General features: G+C 37.3%; 1 pseudogene; it reads right to left on the reverse strand.

Moving 5' to 3' along the window:
• Window positions 1-599: 599 nt before the first annotated feature.
• LOC102582248 (calcium-binding mitochondrial carrier protein SCaMC-2-B-like) lies at window positions 600-9,898 on the reverse strand (annotated as a pseudogene).
• Between the last annotated feature and the right edge of the window lie 3,255 nt (window positions 9,899-13,153).

Raw genomic sequence — 13,153 nt, forward strand, 5'->3', positions numbered from 1 at the left:
CGGGGGGTGGGGGTGCCAGTGGGGAGGGGTAATATTTTAATTTTTTTGGAAAACAGATTTTTTTGAATGAGTTAGAATCATTTACCCAAACCATATTTGACCAAATCCATATTTGCCCATATCATATTTGGATGGATTGTAATCCAAACCATTATTGCTCAATCCATAGTCAATCCATCCAAATTCGATCCAATCCAACCATTTGCCACCCCTAGGCGCCAATGTAGTTTTGAATTTTAAATTGCCAATGCAGTCCTTTTAGGGGGTGGGGGGAGGGGGAGAATTCTCTTGCATGAGCCACTGACTAATGCATTCGAAGTGAACGGTCAGCAGAGGCGTATTCATGATTTTAAGATAATGGGTGTACTATTATGAAATGGTGGATCTAAGATATAACTTTTGATCGGTTTGACATTTAGAAAGGAAAGGAAAATAAAACAAGATAGATAAAAGATTCATTTCTAACCTCACAGAGGTGCACCCAATCATCATTGCACGATATATTATGATACTTGAGTGTGAGTTTACACATCTAACTTTAAATATATATATTTCAAATATAACACTACTATATATGATTTTGGGAGGGGAGCATAAGTTCACATGAACCCGGTGACCCCCTCCTGAATACGCCTTTGGAGAGGTGAGGTGACAGTGTGCGCTTCCAATAACCTGTCGATTAGAGAAGCCATCCTGCAAAATAAAAAATATATTTTTGAGTAAGATAATTGAACTTACATGACTAGATCTTAATCACTAGGAAGAGACAATCAAATGAAAATAAGACCTTACCAAAGAAATACTATAGATCATTTGGTTGACTGATACTTGCTGTGATTTATAAGTCCAAAAATGATTTCCTTGTTTAATCCCGTATTGATATTTTCAATTTGATCTTAAAGGGCCAACAAACCCTAATTCAAGATTATAATTTGTAAGAAGAAATATTTCATAAAGAAAAATAATTTTTTTATACTATTGTTTGTCCTTATTTGTCCATTATTATGTCATAACTCACGTTTTCCACGTAAACATGGAAGGTTTGATGCATGCAATTTTGTGCCTAAAATGTCACATACAACTTGTTATAATATCTAAAAAAAAGTAAATGTTACAGATCAAATAAGAAAATTTTACTTGTCAAAGAAAAATCAACTAGCCATGGATACTTTTAAAAATACAACAATCATTATATGGTGCAAGATTATTGAAAATAACGTTAGCTAAAATTCATCCAACTCTAGAAAAGAGGTTTCCATTCCCAAAGAGATATCTGTGAAACACAAAACCAAATCTTTATTGTAAAACACGACTTATGAAGTTTAAATAAATGACCGGAAGTTGCAAGAATAGTTTATAAATTAGAAAATATTATTTTAAATATCACTTTCGTCTACAGTAAAATAAATATGAAGAGATTAAACAACTAGCTGAATGGAACAAACCAAAACCCCTACTTCATACCCACAACAATATTAATCATAAAATTAAGAAGCAAAAACATACCCAAAATTATAATTATGAAAAAAAAGAAAAGATTGTAAGCTACTCTAAATCTTTGAAAAATTGAATCTTTTGAATGAAAATGCATTTTCTTTGCAATAAATTAAGATTCATTCTTGAGAAGTCTTAATCAAAAGTAGCTAGAGGTAGCATATCAAAAGTTATATCAACACTATATGAAATAAGGTTAACCATAATTTATATACAAAAGTCACACTATCACAAAAACTTACTTCATTAATTCTCAAAACCTACTGAAGACAAACATGTGGGAAATCAAGTTTCCTATTCTTTAATATAGAGGAAATTCTAAAATTTATAAAGATGATTTTCAAAAGGTATGTAAGTTATTTTATTCTTAAATCCCGTAAACAAGTTAAACAAACATATATAGAGTACTCATCTAGTCCATCAAACTAGTTCCAATTTAGATATAGCTAATTTAATTGATATTTATTAAATGTTTAAATGAGAACTCAACCAAAAAAACTCATCAAATGGATGTTCATAAAATCGTACATAAAAAAATTTAAAAAGCAGTGATCTATTTCTTAATTAAAATTAAAACTAATATAGAATATCTTCAACTAATAAATATATTCACGGCATGAATGTGGTCAAATTTAAGTAAAAAAGATGAAAAGAAAGAGCAACCTACATGAATGACAAGACTAATGAAAGGAGGAATTGAGGTGATCAACTCCCGGAGTAGATCTGCAAATCATTATAATTGAGGAGCAAATTAGACTGATATGGATTGGAGGTAGATTTGCAAGATATGATACAATCAAAAAGCACGAATGTGGGTGGGGAGGGGGATGGAGCAATTTGAAAATCGATAAAATTGAGGGATGGGATTGCATCAATCGATACAATTGAGGTAAAAGAAATTTTTATATGTTAAGCAGTTTTAATTGAGTTGATAGATAAATTTACAAACTAGGATGAGATGTGATAAATATCTTTCATATAGGACAAAAGAGTGAAAACTTTAGATTATCATAATCCAGGCCTTCTCTAAACTCCTTGTGTGATTAGGTACCTCCACTCCACCCTCCGGGATGAGTATTGACATCTTAATTCAAATGTTTGTCTTCTTTCATATTTATAATTTTCAGAGCATTAATTAATTCACATGACTTATTCCACATGAAAAACGTTACTCCCTGTGTCTCATTTTATATGACTCACTTTACTTTTTAGTCAGTCCAAAAGAGAATGACACATATCTATATTAAGTAACAATTTAACTTTAAAATATTCATATTATCCTTAATAATGAAATGATTTATAGCCACACAAACATCTGTCGATTATTTTATACCAGAAGTTTCAAAAGTCTTTTTTTCTTTCTTAAAATTCATGTCAAGTCAAACTAACTCATATAAAATGGGACGGAGAGAGTAATTAAGAGTTTTTTGCATTATTTTATTGTTAGTATCTCCTTTCTATAACTGTCCCAGTTCTTACTTTTCTATTTTATCCAAAATGTGTTATGTGGTCCAGTAATCAGTCGCGGAGCCATGATTTTCATTAAGAGGATGAGGTTCAATTGTTCAAATGGTTACACCATTGAAACATTACAAAATAAATATCAATACTAGGATATTCATTAGGGATTAAAAATATATACAAAGTAAGTGCATAAGATATATACAATATATCGTGTAATTTTAGAGCAAAGAAGTGTCAATTGACTCCCTCTGGACAATGGATATCACTAGCAGTATACGTCAACATGTTTTGATGAAAAACGATTCATAGCGATGAAACCACCCAGACTTAGGGAGAAGTTAAAAACTCATCCACATAAATGAAACATTAATATCATATATGATTAACGCATGACGCATTGATAAATAACATATTAATTACTATATGATTCGACAAATCTAATCTAAAATTGAAGAAGTTGCCAAAAATATAAGTATGCAACCGAAGAGAAACCATGAAATGGTGCAAAATGAGTTTGAATATCCATATAGTAAAAAATGGTAAGGTCTACGTACACCTTACAATGTGTACGTAAATTAGCATTAATTTACAGAGGATATTCCTATAACTGGGAAACTAATCTAAAAATGAAGACGACTATTCTCAATTGATAAAATAGTTGTTCTATCAGGCGAAAAAAGAAAACTCTCCTTAAAATTTCATTTTCATCGTCATCATCATCCTCGTCCCTTAGCATCAGTTGATTAACCTCAAATGTGGAGCAACCTTCCAAGATTACACACCAACTAATTGAGCTCTAGACTCTTTTTCATGTATTCGAAAAGAGTCCTTTGTAGGTTGAACTTGCATTCTAGCACGAAAAGAAAGAAAAGTTGCATTCTAAAGTATAAATAGTTTATCCAAATCCTGAAAACCAAGTCAAGTCAAACATGAAGATTTACCTCGATCTTAAAACCTGCAAAGGATAAACACATGTTCGTTGCTCCAAACGCTCTAGATATTGTTCCACAACCAAGTCGCACAAGAGCACCAGGTTCTGCATATTAACACAATTGTTAGTAATATGCTAATTTCACTTCATCGGAGATGAGTTGGTTAGGAGTTGAAGAGTTACAATCTATACCACTATCCTGAAGAAAATAAATCCTGGACAAATCCTTCAGCTTTTCATAGACAACAAAATCAATGTGTGCATAAGGTATAATTCCAAGAAGAGATAGTATCAACCCTTTATAAAAGACCTGATCGAGGCCCCTCCTGAATCCATATATCTTTTGATAGTTTTCCTAGGTTGGGGACCTTTCCACCTTCACTTGCATGAGTTTGTATGACCGATTCTTACCAAGATCCATGGGATAGATAGCAGTTTGTGCTATTGTACTAGCCATGCCCCCAGACACAAGATTTCCAGAAGCTCCAATGTTACACTCGGTACGAGCAATCACATTTTTGAACATCTCGTAAACGTAAAACTTAATTGCACTTTTAGGTTCAACCTTCATCACATTTAATCCATTGACACTAAAAAAAACTCAATACACCACCATCCCTCCATATTTCTCGAAAAGTAGAACCAATAGAAGCATGAGTAGTCTGAACTTGTAAAACCACCTTTAACCGATCAAGGGAAGTTGTAGCGGTACGAGAAGTAGCTCCTACTGTAGGAAATATAGAAGGAGAACACTTTCTTTAGAGAATGATCAAGTTTTATATAGGCTACTTAAGGCCACTTGAGATGATTATAATCATCAACTACATCGCTATTTATACTACTAATAATGTAAATCAAAGGTCTTGCACAAATAACTAGATACATGTATCACAATTTACTAGATACATGTATTACGAAATTCTAAAAGACTTCTTGAAAAACTAAGATACATTATTGGGAGACTACACATCAAGGTGTGAATGCATTAATTCCAACACTCCCCCTTAATGCATTTGCTTGACAACTCCAATGCCTTCTGGAAGATACCAAAACTTTTCTCTTGAAAGTGCTTTGGTGAAGATGTCAGCAAGTTGTTCTCTTGTCTGGCAATAATGCAATTGAATTTCGCCTTTCTCTTGTGCTTTTGAATATCTCCTTCTTGATTGAGTTTGGTTTTGTAAATCCAGTTTAGACTTACAACTTCTCTTTCTTTGGGTATACTCACACACTTCCAAGTATTACTTTCTCAATCATCAGAATTTTTTCTGCCAAGGCTTTCTTACAAACATCATGTTTTATTGCCTCCTCATAATTTTCTGGCTCAACACCGGCAAAGTTACATCTTTGATAAATGTCACTCAACATTTTTGTTCCTCTTGGAGGTGATTCTTCATCATCTGAATCTGAGATTTCTTCCCCTTGAGGGACATCTTCCTCTTCCTCATCCTTTTCTTGATTTGAAACATCTAAAGATATGATAGAAGTATTCTCTACCTTAATCTCAGTATGTATCTCAGGAAGGCCTTGCACTATGTCTTTTTGCTTGAGAAGCTTCAAACCACGAAAATTCAAGTGACAAAATCTTTTATGCCAAAACCATGAATCATCTACAACTTCATTTTTGAATGCATTGTAATAAAATTGTAAAGGAAATTTTATTTTTATCATATCTACTTTAATAATGACTTGATTTGGCTCAATTGTATCATAAATCTTGCAATAATTATCTCTAAACACAAAAGAATAACCATTTTCCATGAGTTGACCAATACTAAGAAATTTTCTTCCAAGTCAGGAATATAAAGAACATCATGAATTTGCATACCGCTCCATTTTATGTTGATTGAAATGGTACCTTTACCTTTTGCATCAACTAAGGCTCCATTCCCCATTCCCACTTTAGTAGTGATGCTACTATTAATTGAGAGGAAAGCCTTTTCATCTCTAGTCATGTGATTTCTATAACTACTATCAACATACCATTCATTGGTTTTTACTGAAGCATCAGATTGAGAAGCAAAGAAAAGGTTTTATTCCCTTTATTATGTAAATCAAAGGTCTTGCACAAATAACTAGATACATGTATCACAATTTACTAGATACATGTATTACAAAATTCTGAAAGAATTCTTGAAAAACTAAGAGACATTATTGGGAGACTAAACATCAAGCTATGAATGTATTAAATCCAACACCTACAACTCCCCAAACAATGAAATATTTAGTTGTATGGACATGCTTACTGATGCCTTATTGTATGAATGCATGTTCACCAATACTTACAAGACATACCATCTCCCGGTAAATACTCTCCAAGGTAGCCTCATGTGGATAAAGTAGAAGAAAATTTCTCCATTCTTCGATAGTGATAATCCCATTATTATCCTTCTCAACATGTTCCACAAAACGTGAAAGTTCATCATCATCTATTTCTGTCCCTACAAAAAAAATAACCACCCTCGTTAATTAAATAAATATGAAAATAACAAATCCTAAATAACTCAGAATTCCTACTCCACCTTTGAATTATTATTTCAAACATTCTCCTGTGATTCAAAGTTGTATACTTCCACCTCTTTCTTCTTGTCATTGTTGTTGTATTGGAAAATACTTTTCTTCAATTTTCAATTTCTTTCTTGTCATTGGTGTTGTATTGGAGAACTTCTCTTCAATCTTCAATTTCTTTCTGATTATTGGTGTTGTATTGGAGAACTTCTCTTCAATCTTAAATTGCTGGAGTAGTTCTCTTCCATTCTCATTTTTTTTCTTGGTTGTGTCAAAGCAGTTTCTCTCCAACTTCCAAGTGTTAAGAGCACTTTCTCTCCAACTCATGATATTTTTTCTTGGTTGTGTTGGAGCATGATTTAACGTTTCAAAGACACTTCATCCAATTCTAAGTATCAACGATCGCTAGTCAGTATAATAACCCAACTAAATGAGTTGGGGTCGAATCCCACAGGGAGTGGTACGTGTTTAAGAATCAATAGGAAAGTACGTATATGCTCAAGTCAACCATAGGAATAAAGATTATCGAATAAAAACATAATTCAAATCAGGGTGACACAAATGTCAAATAACACGGGGGTTTTGATTGTAATTATCAACTACAACAGCAACATTTAAGAAGGAATAACAATAAGAAGACGGGTTCTTGGGATGTGATCTGATTATGGACTAATGTAGACAAATGGGTAATTGCAACTGCTAGTAAATAGTTGTAAATTAGTGAATAGGCTAGACTATTGAGGAGGTAAACTTTCTTTCGAACAACTTACCCAGAATCAAGTCAGTTTCTCTCGAATACCAAAAAGCAAGCGAATAAGAACAGTCTACGCCTTAGTCTATTCACTCTCTCGAGCTGAATGTGTGGAAAAGATTTTAGGATTCACTTTCTCGAGCTGAACCCATGACAACCCAATACCCACAGACCATCAATTCAATAATCTTGGTTTTAAAACCTCTCTCTTGAGCAAACCAAAAACATGAAGGTAGGACTGCATTTGCAACGAAAATCCTTTAAGTTAAACCACAATTACTGAATGAAATCACTTGTAAACATAATTTAAACTAACAATTAGCAATACCCATCAGCTAATCAACCCATAATCACAAAATTACACCCCCATAATTGGGGTTTTAGCTAGACATCATAAAATGATAGAAATCGTTACCAAATTGTGTTTCCATCAACTGGGTAAGATTAATTTCGTCTTTACAAATGTCCATATTGAAGAATCTCAAAGACCCACTTCCAATTTCTCAAAAATGGAAAACTTCGATTCTTCAAAGCTAAGGAAAAATATTGTCTCAATACTCAGAGTTCAAACTCAAAAATTACTCTTATGAATGTTCAGAATAAAATTTGATACTAAATGTAATGTTTGAAAATGTATTTATAGTCACCAAAAATATGCTGCGAAGGACCATTCGGCACAGTTAGTCAGGATCGCCGATTAGCTCGGTGATCCGTCCTTTGGTCAGTTCCATCGCCTTTCCACTTTGGCCTACAACATCCTCAAGTTCTGTAACTTTGGGCGATCCAACACTGCATCACGAAACCACTCGGCGACACGCCGACTTGATTTTCTTCTTCATGGCATGGCACACTGGAACTTTAGGTGAGATAATAGCCATTCGGTGACTCGCCCAAGGGATTAGGCGATCAACAGACCTTCTTTTCTTCGTTCTTTCAGTTGCCTTGTTCCTTTTTGCCCATTACTGTCCATGCTTGGTTCCTCAATCCAAATACTTGGAAATCAAGGATTTTACATCAGTTATTGGCACAAAATAAGCATTTTGAGGACACAAAATCTATCCAAAATAAAAGCCCTATATGAGTCCAAATCGTGGACTCATCAACACCCCCAACTTAAACTTTTGCTTGTCCTCAAGTAAAACTCAAGTTCAGTAGTTCAAAAAGGATGTCTCAAATAGTGCTACACAAGACTCAATCATGAATGCACACAAAAAGACTCAACTTACTCATGCAAGGATCAATCGTGCACTCAAAGATTCAAGTTGTGAGTCACAATTATCAAAGATTCTCAAGTTCACAATACTTGTTTCAAATGTAAGTTCAAGCTTAACAAAGGTACTTAAATGCCCTCACACAAAGAATGATTCCATGTTCACACACAATGGTTCAACAATTTATAGTTTCGAAATAAAAAACAACACTCACACTCACAAAGATGAACACAATGCATGACTTCACCCAAAGGTCTTTTCAAGGCTTGTAACGGGGTTGAGTGTAAAGGTATGGTCATTTAGTCTCAGTCGTTGTTATCCTCCTGAAATGTGGTGTGAATAATTCTTTCTTCCATTTTCTTCATCATTTTCATTCATGCTAAAAAATTCACTTTCCATGAAACTTTGCACACCCCATTTTCTTTTGCAACTTTATTCACTTTTTCATTCTTTTTCTTTTCTTTCTTCTTGCTTTTTTTTGTATGGAGGGGTTTCATCTTTTTCACAATCATGGCTCAAAGGGGGACTTCTTTGCATTTCTTGATTTCCCTTCTCTTTTCACCACACCCCCAAATTAGGCTTTTGGCCTAAGTTGGCTATTTAAAGAAACCAAAAATCATGAGGATTATGGGTGAGGGAATAAAGAAAGGTCACAATTGCATCAAGTTTCTTCCAAGAAAAGGGCTAAGGCTCAAAGGGTGTTCAAGCAAAGTTCACACATCTCACAAGGTAGGCCACAAAAGAGGTATAATGTCAAGTTCGTTTCACTCTTTAAAGTTGCCTAACATCATTTCAAGAGATTACATCACTTAGTTAACCGGACTAACGGGGCAAGTTCTAGGTGTCGTCACACATGGTTCACGGTAAGCTCATCACACAAGGCGTTGACACCAATGTCAAACAAGACTCCACATTTTCTCTAGTGTGCAATGTTCATCACAAGAGACTCAATTTGATAGTTGTCTAGTCAGAACGAGATGCAAAAAGTTCACATATTGCCTATGTAACTTTATTTGACCTCATCATAGCCTCACATTTATTTTTGTTCGATTATGAGCACTATTCAAGTCATCGGTATTGATCAAGACCGATACTCAAATTTGCAAGAGAACAACCACAATCAAACATAAACAAGGGGTGGCACAAATTTTTTCGAAAGGGTCCAAAAATCATTTACAATTAAAACAAGTAGCCACAAGCTCAACCATCCACAAAAATAGTTCTAAACACAATTTATAGCTCAAAAACCCAATATATAACCAAAACAATAATCATAAAAGGTGGGCCTCACCCCACCACAAAACAAAAGTGATTTGTCCTCAAATGCAAGAAACTATCCAAAAGTCAATAAAATAAGACAGAGAGGGAGGTAAAGGGAAATCATGTCTATGCTGTCGCTCCATATGTCGGGGCATCAGTGCCTGGTGCATCACTCTGGTCCTGGATCTTAGTACTCGGAGTCACATCAACACTACCACCAGCCTCACTAGGGTCAGCCAAAGGCATGTCTGCTAAGGTGGTCTGAACAACTGCATCTACCATGGCCTCCTTAGTCTCTGTAATGCCTTCGTAAGAAATCTACTCAGCAACCCCAAGCATCTCCTTATCTGTCTCTGCCTCAGACTCGGGATCAACTACCATCTCAACTCGAACATCATCTCCGGTGCTAGCCGGAGGCATATCTGGCTCAACTGGCAAATTTGGGAACTCCACCGTCCCAAAAATCATAGACATGTCGGTGGCCTTCCGCTGTCCACATATCTCATAAGCGCAACAATAATGGCCTTTAGAGTCATCACCTCCTCGGTAGCCCCTTGGCTATGCTCGCACACCACTATCCTATCCGCAAGGGCATCAATGGTAGCACTCAAAGGTTTCACAACATCAAGAAGGGTTGTCTAAATCATGCCCGAAATGGAGGCTTCAAGTCTGGCAGCACATCGATCAACAGAATGGGCTAGCTGCCCCATCCGTAGTGATGCAGCCTGAGTGAGTGGGGGCCGGGAGGCAGCAACAACAACAGTACCAGATCTGGGAGGCAATGTAGTAGCAGAGGCACTTGGAGTATCAGAAGGAACAACAATAGATTTACTTGAAGGCCCAAGGGCCAGAATAGGCAAAGGTGCCTCTGCAGGTAGTGCATCTGTCTCCACAACCGGGGAAGTATCCACCGGGGCTGCCTTCCTCTTCTCGGCCTCATCTTTCAAGTATTCTATCTCGATTCTCCCAATATCGGTAGAAGATGTGGGAAGCACTTCCACATCCTTCTTCTCATCTTTATGAACCCGAGCCTATTTACACAACTCGGCGATCAACAACGAAAAAGGGAGGGAAGTCTGGCACTGCTTGGCTCTCATAAGCATCTCCTGTGCAATAATCATCCCCAGATTCAGCCTCATCCCATCAATGATGCAACAAAGACAAGCTGCTTTGACGTGGCGTAGAATCGACTCGTTCTGGGATGGCATGATGGTACTACTGATGAAGCCAAGCCAATACCGCGCTACTACATTGAGGTACTTCTTTTCAATAGCCGCTCTAACCTCTAGCCACTTAGGAGTACCATCTGATATCAACGTAGCCAACCACTTCTTCATGTCTTCCAACGGCTTTGTCTTGATCTTGTACTGACAGTCATCCTCAAGCCTCGTCGTACATTCTAGGACTGCATTGATGGCAGCATAATCACACTGCACCCTTTCACCTCTGACGGCCACATAATTAACCGACTTAAATTTGGCTGCCGATTTTTTCCCTTGTGGTACCAGTGCCCCATATACAGTGTAGAACTCTCGGACCCAATTTGGAATATAAGGACTTTGGGATCAAGTGAACAACTGGAACTTGTGTGACTTTAGGCAACTCATAATCTCAGGATACCTATCAATGACCCCATCAGTGGACATACGCTTCTCCTCTATAATGGTCTTCAGCCCCTCGGTCTTCAGTCTATTTATAGACCGTGGGGGAGGACCCTATACTAGTGGTGCTAGGACCACAGTCTGTGCTGGAGCGGAAGGAGGAGTACTGGTGACCTGAGGAGTCTTGATCCTAGACGGATCATTCATCCTTTTGGATTGCAGCTCTACCCTCTGTGCTGCTACTAGCTCATCATCCTCTGGCTCAGAAGTTGCAGCTTGATGCTCCTGGTAGTCACCCTCACTCTTAGAAGTAGTGGGGTAAGTGGCGTAGATACCGTCACTGTCAAAGCTGGCCTCCGGTGACACAGGTACCTTCTGTTTTTCCCTTTCCCCTCCCACCTGTTTTGGGAAGTTTGGCTGCCTCATCTTTAGCCTTGGATGCAGCTGCATCCTCGTTGATTGCTATTCACTTGGCGCTCTTGCGGGGCAGCATGTCTCTACCTGCTACTTTAGGTCTAGCCATATCTTCAAACATCGAGGAAACTTAGAAACAGTTCAAGCAAGATTGCAAAAAAATAGCTGCAGACAGACTTGCCAAACCAGTCGGCGAGTCACGAATCTCTTTGGCGAGCCAGATCGGGCTCGCCGAAAGGATTGGCTAAAAAATTTCCAAAAAATTTGGCATGTCGCCGATGGGAAGGGACTTTTGGCGAATCGCCGACAGCATTTGGCGAGCAAGGACTAGCCTGCCGAAAGTTACAGTGCATTTTAGGGATTAGGGGTGCAGAAAAAAGAGATCAAGGAAGACCTTCGGCGAGTCGCCGAGTGCAGTTGACGAACTTAGGCTTCTCGCCGAAAGTTACAGAACCTAACTCAAGATTAAGCATGAAATTAAAGGTGATAAGGGGTAATTCGGCGAACCACCGAGTGGTTTGGCGAGCTCGACCCAGCTCGCAAAACGGCCCAACTTGCTTACTTTTAACCCCAACTTCCAAATTCAACCCCACAGCCATTGAAAACAAAATCAAAACATGCACCAGTTCAATTAAACTAAGACCCATTACACCCATGCTCCTGTGATACTCAGACTTCTCCCGGTTTGGGCAAATTTGGCCATTTGATGATTTTTGCCCCTAAAAATGATGTCAACTGCTCTATCGTTGGGCAAATTACATCATTTGGCACAAATGTGGGTTACTTACACTTCACCCGACTATACCCAATAATTATTTAAGAACACCCACCAATTTTAATCACTTCTAAATGAGAAAAATTTGGGAATTAAGCAGTAAAGGCATTATAGGCATGATATCGAATTAAGATAGGCACAAACATACAATTACGATCAGAGAGGCCCATCACACATCACTAAGATAAAAATTCATTTGCAAATGAGTAAAAATCCCTACATATAGATTTGGGGTTCGGAAAAGCAACCTTTGAAGCCGAATAATCAAGTTGTAAAGCTAGGCAGGAATGATATCCAACTTCGAATAGAAACTCGACGACTAAAATGCAAAAACACAGAAAATATTGTGCGGGTGTGAGTTTGGGAAGTTCAAAAGTTTGGGAAAATGAAAGAGTTTGAAAGTTTAAACCTTTGGCCTTTAAAAAATGTCCAGTTCTCTCCCATTCGGCGACATAATTTTTTCTCGCCGACCCACTTGGCATGGGTACTTACATTACCGAGTTTTACAGGAGCTCAAGTTAGTGTGGGGGTCCAAACGGCAGACTAAGTCGAGATCTCAGACCTGGTCGACGATTCACCAATTTTCTCTTGGGCTCACCTAGTTTTACAGGCTCCAATTTCAAATTCTCTCGAGTCCAATGACGGTGCAAGTCAGGCTCGCTGACCTCTTTGGCAAGTCGCCGATTGGACTTTTAGCTCGCGAACCTGCACTTCTAAAACACATTCTACATTTTGACCTACACAATC

Source organism: Solanum tuberosum, unplaced genomic scaffold (genome assembly GCF_000226075.1).
Source record: "Solanum tuberosum cultivar DM 1-3 516 R44 unplaced genomic scaffold, SolTub_3.0 scf00024, whole genome shotgun sequence".
NCBI lineage: Eukaryota > Viridiplantae > Streptophyta > Magnoliopsida > Solanales > Solanaceae > Solanum > Solanum tuberosum.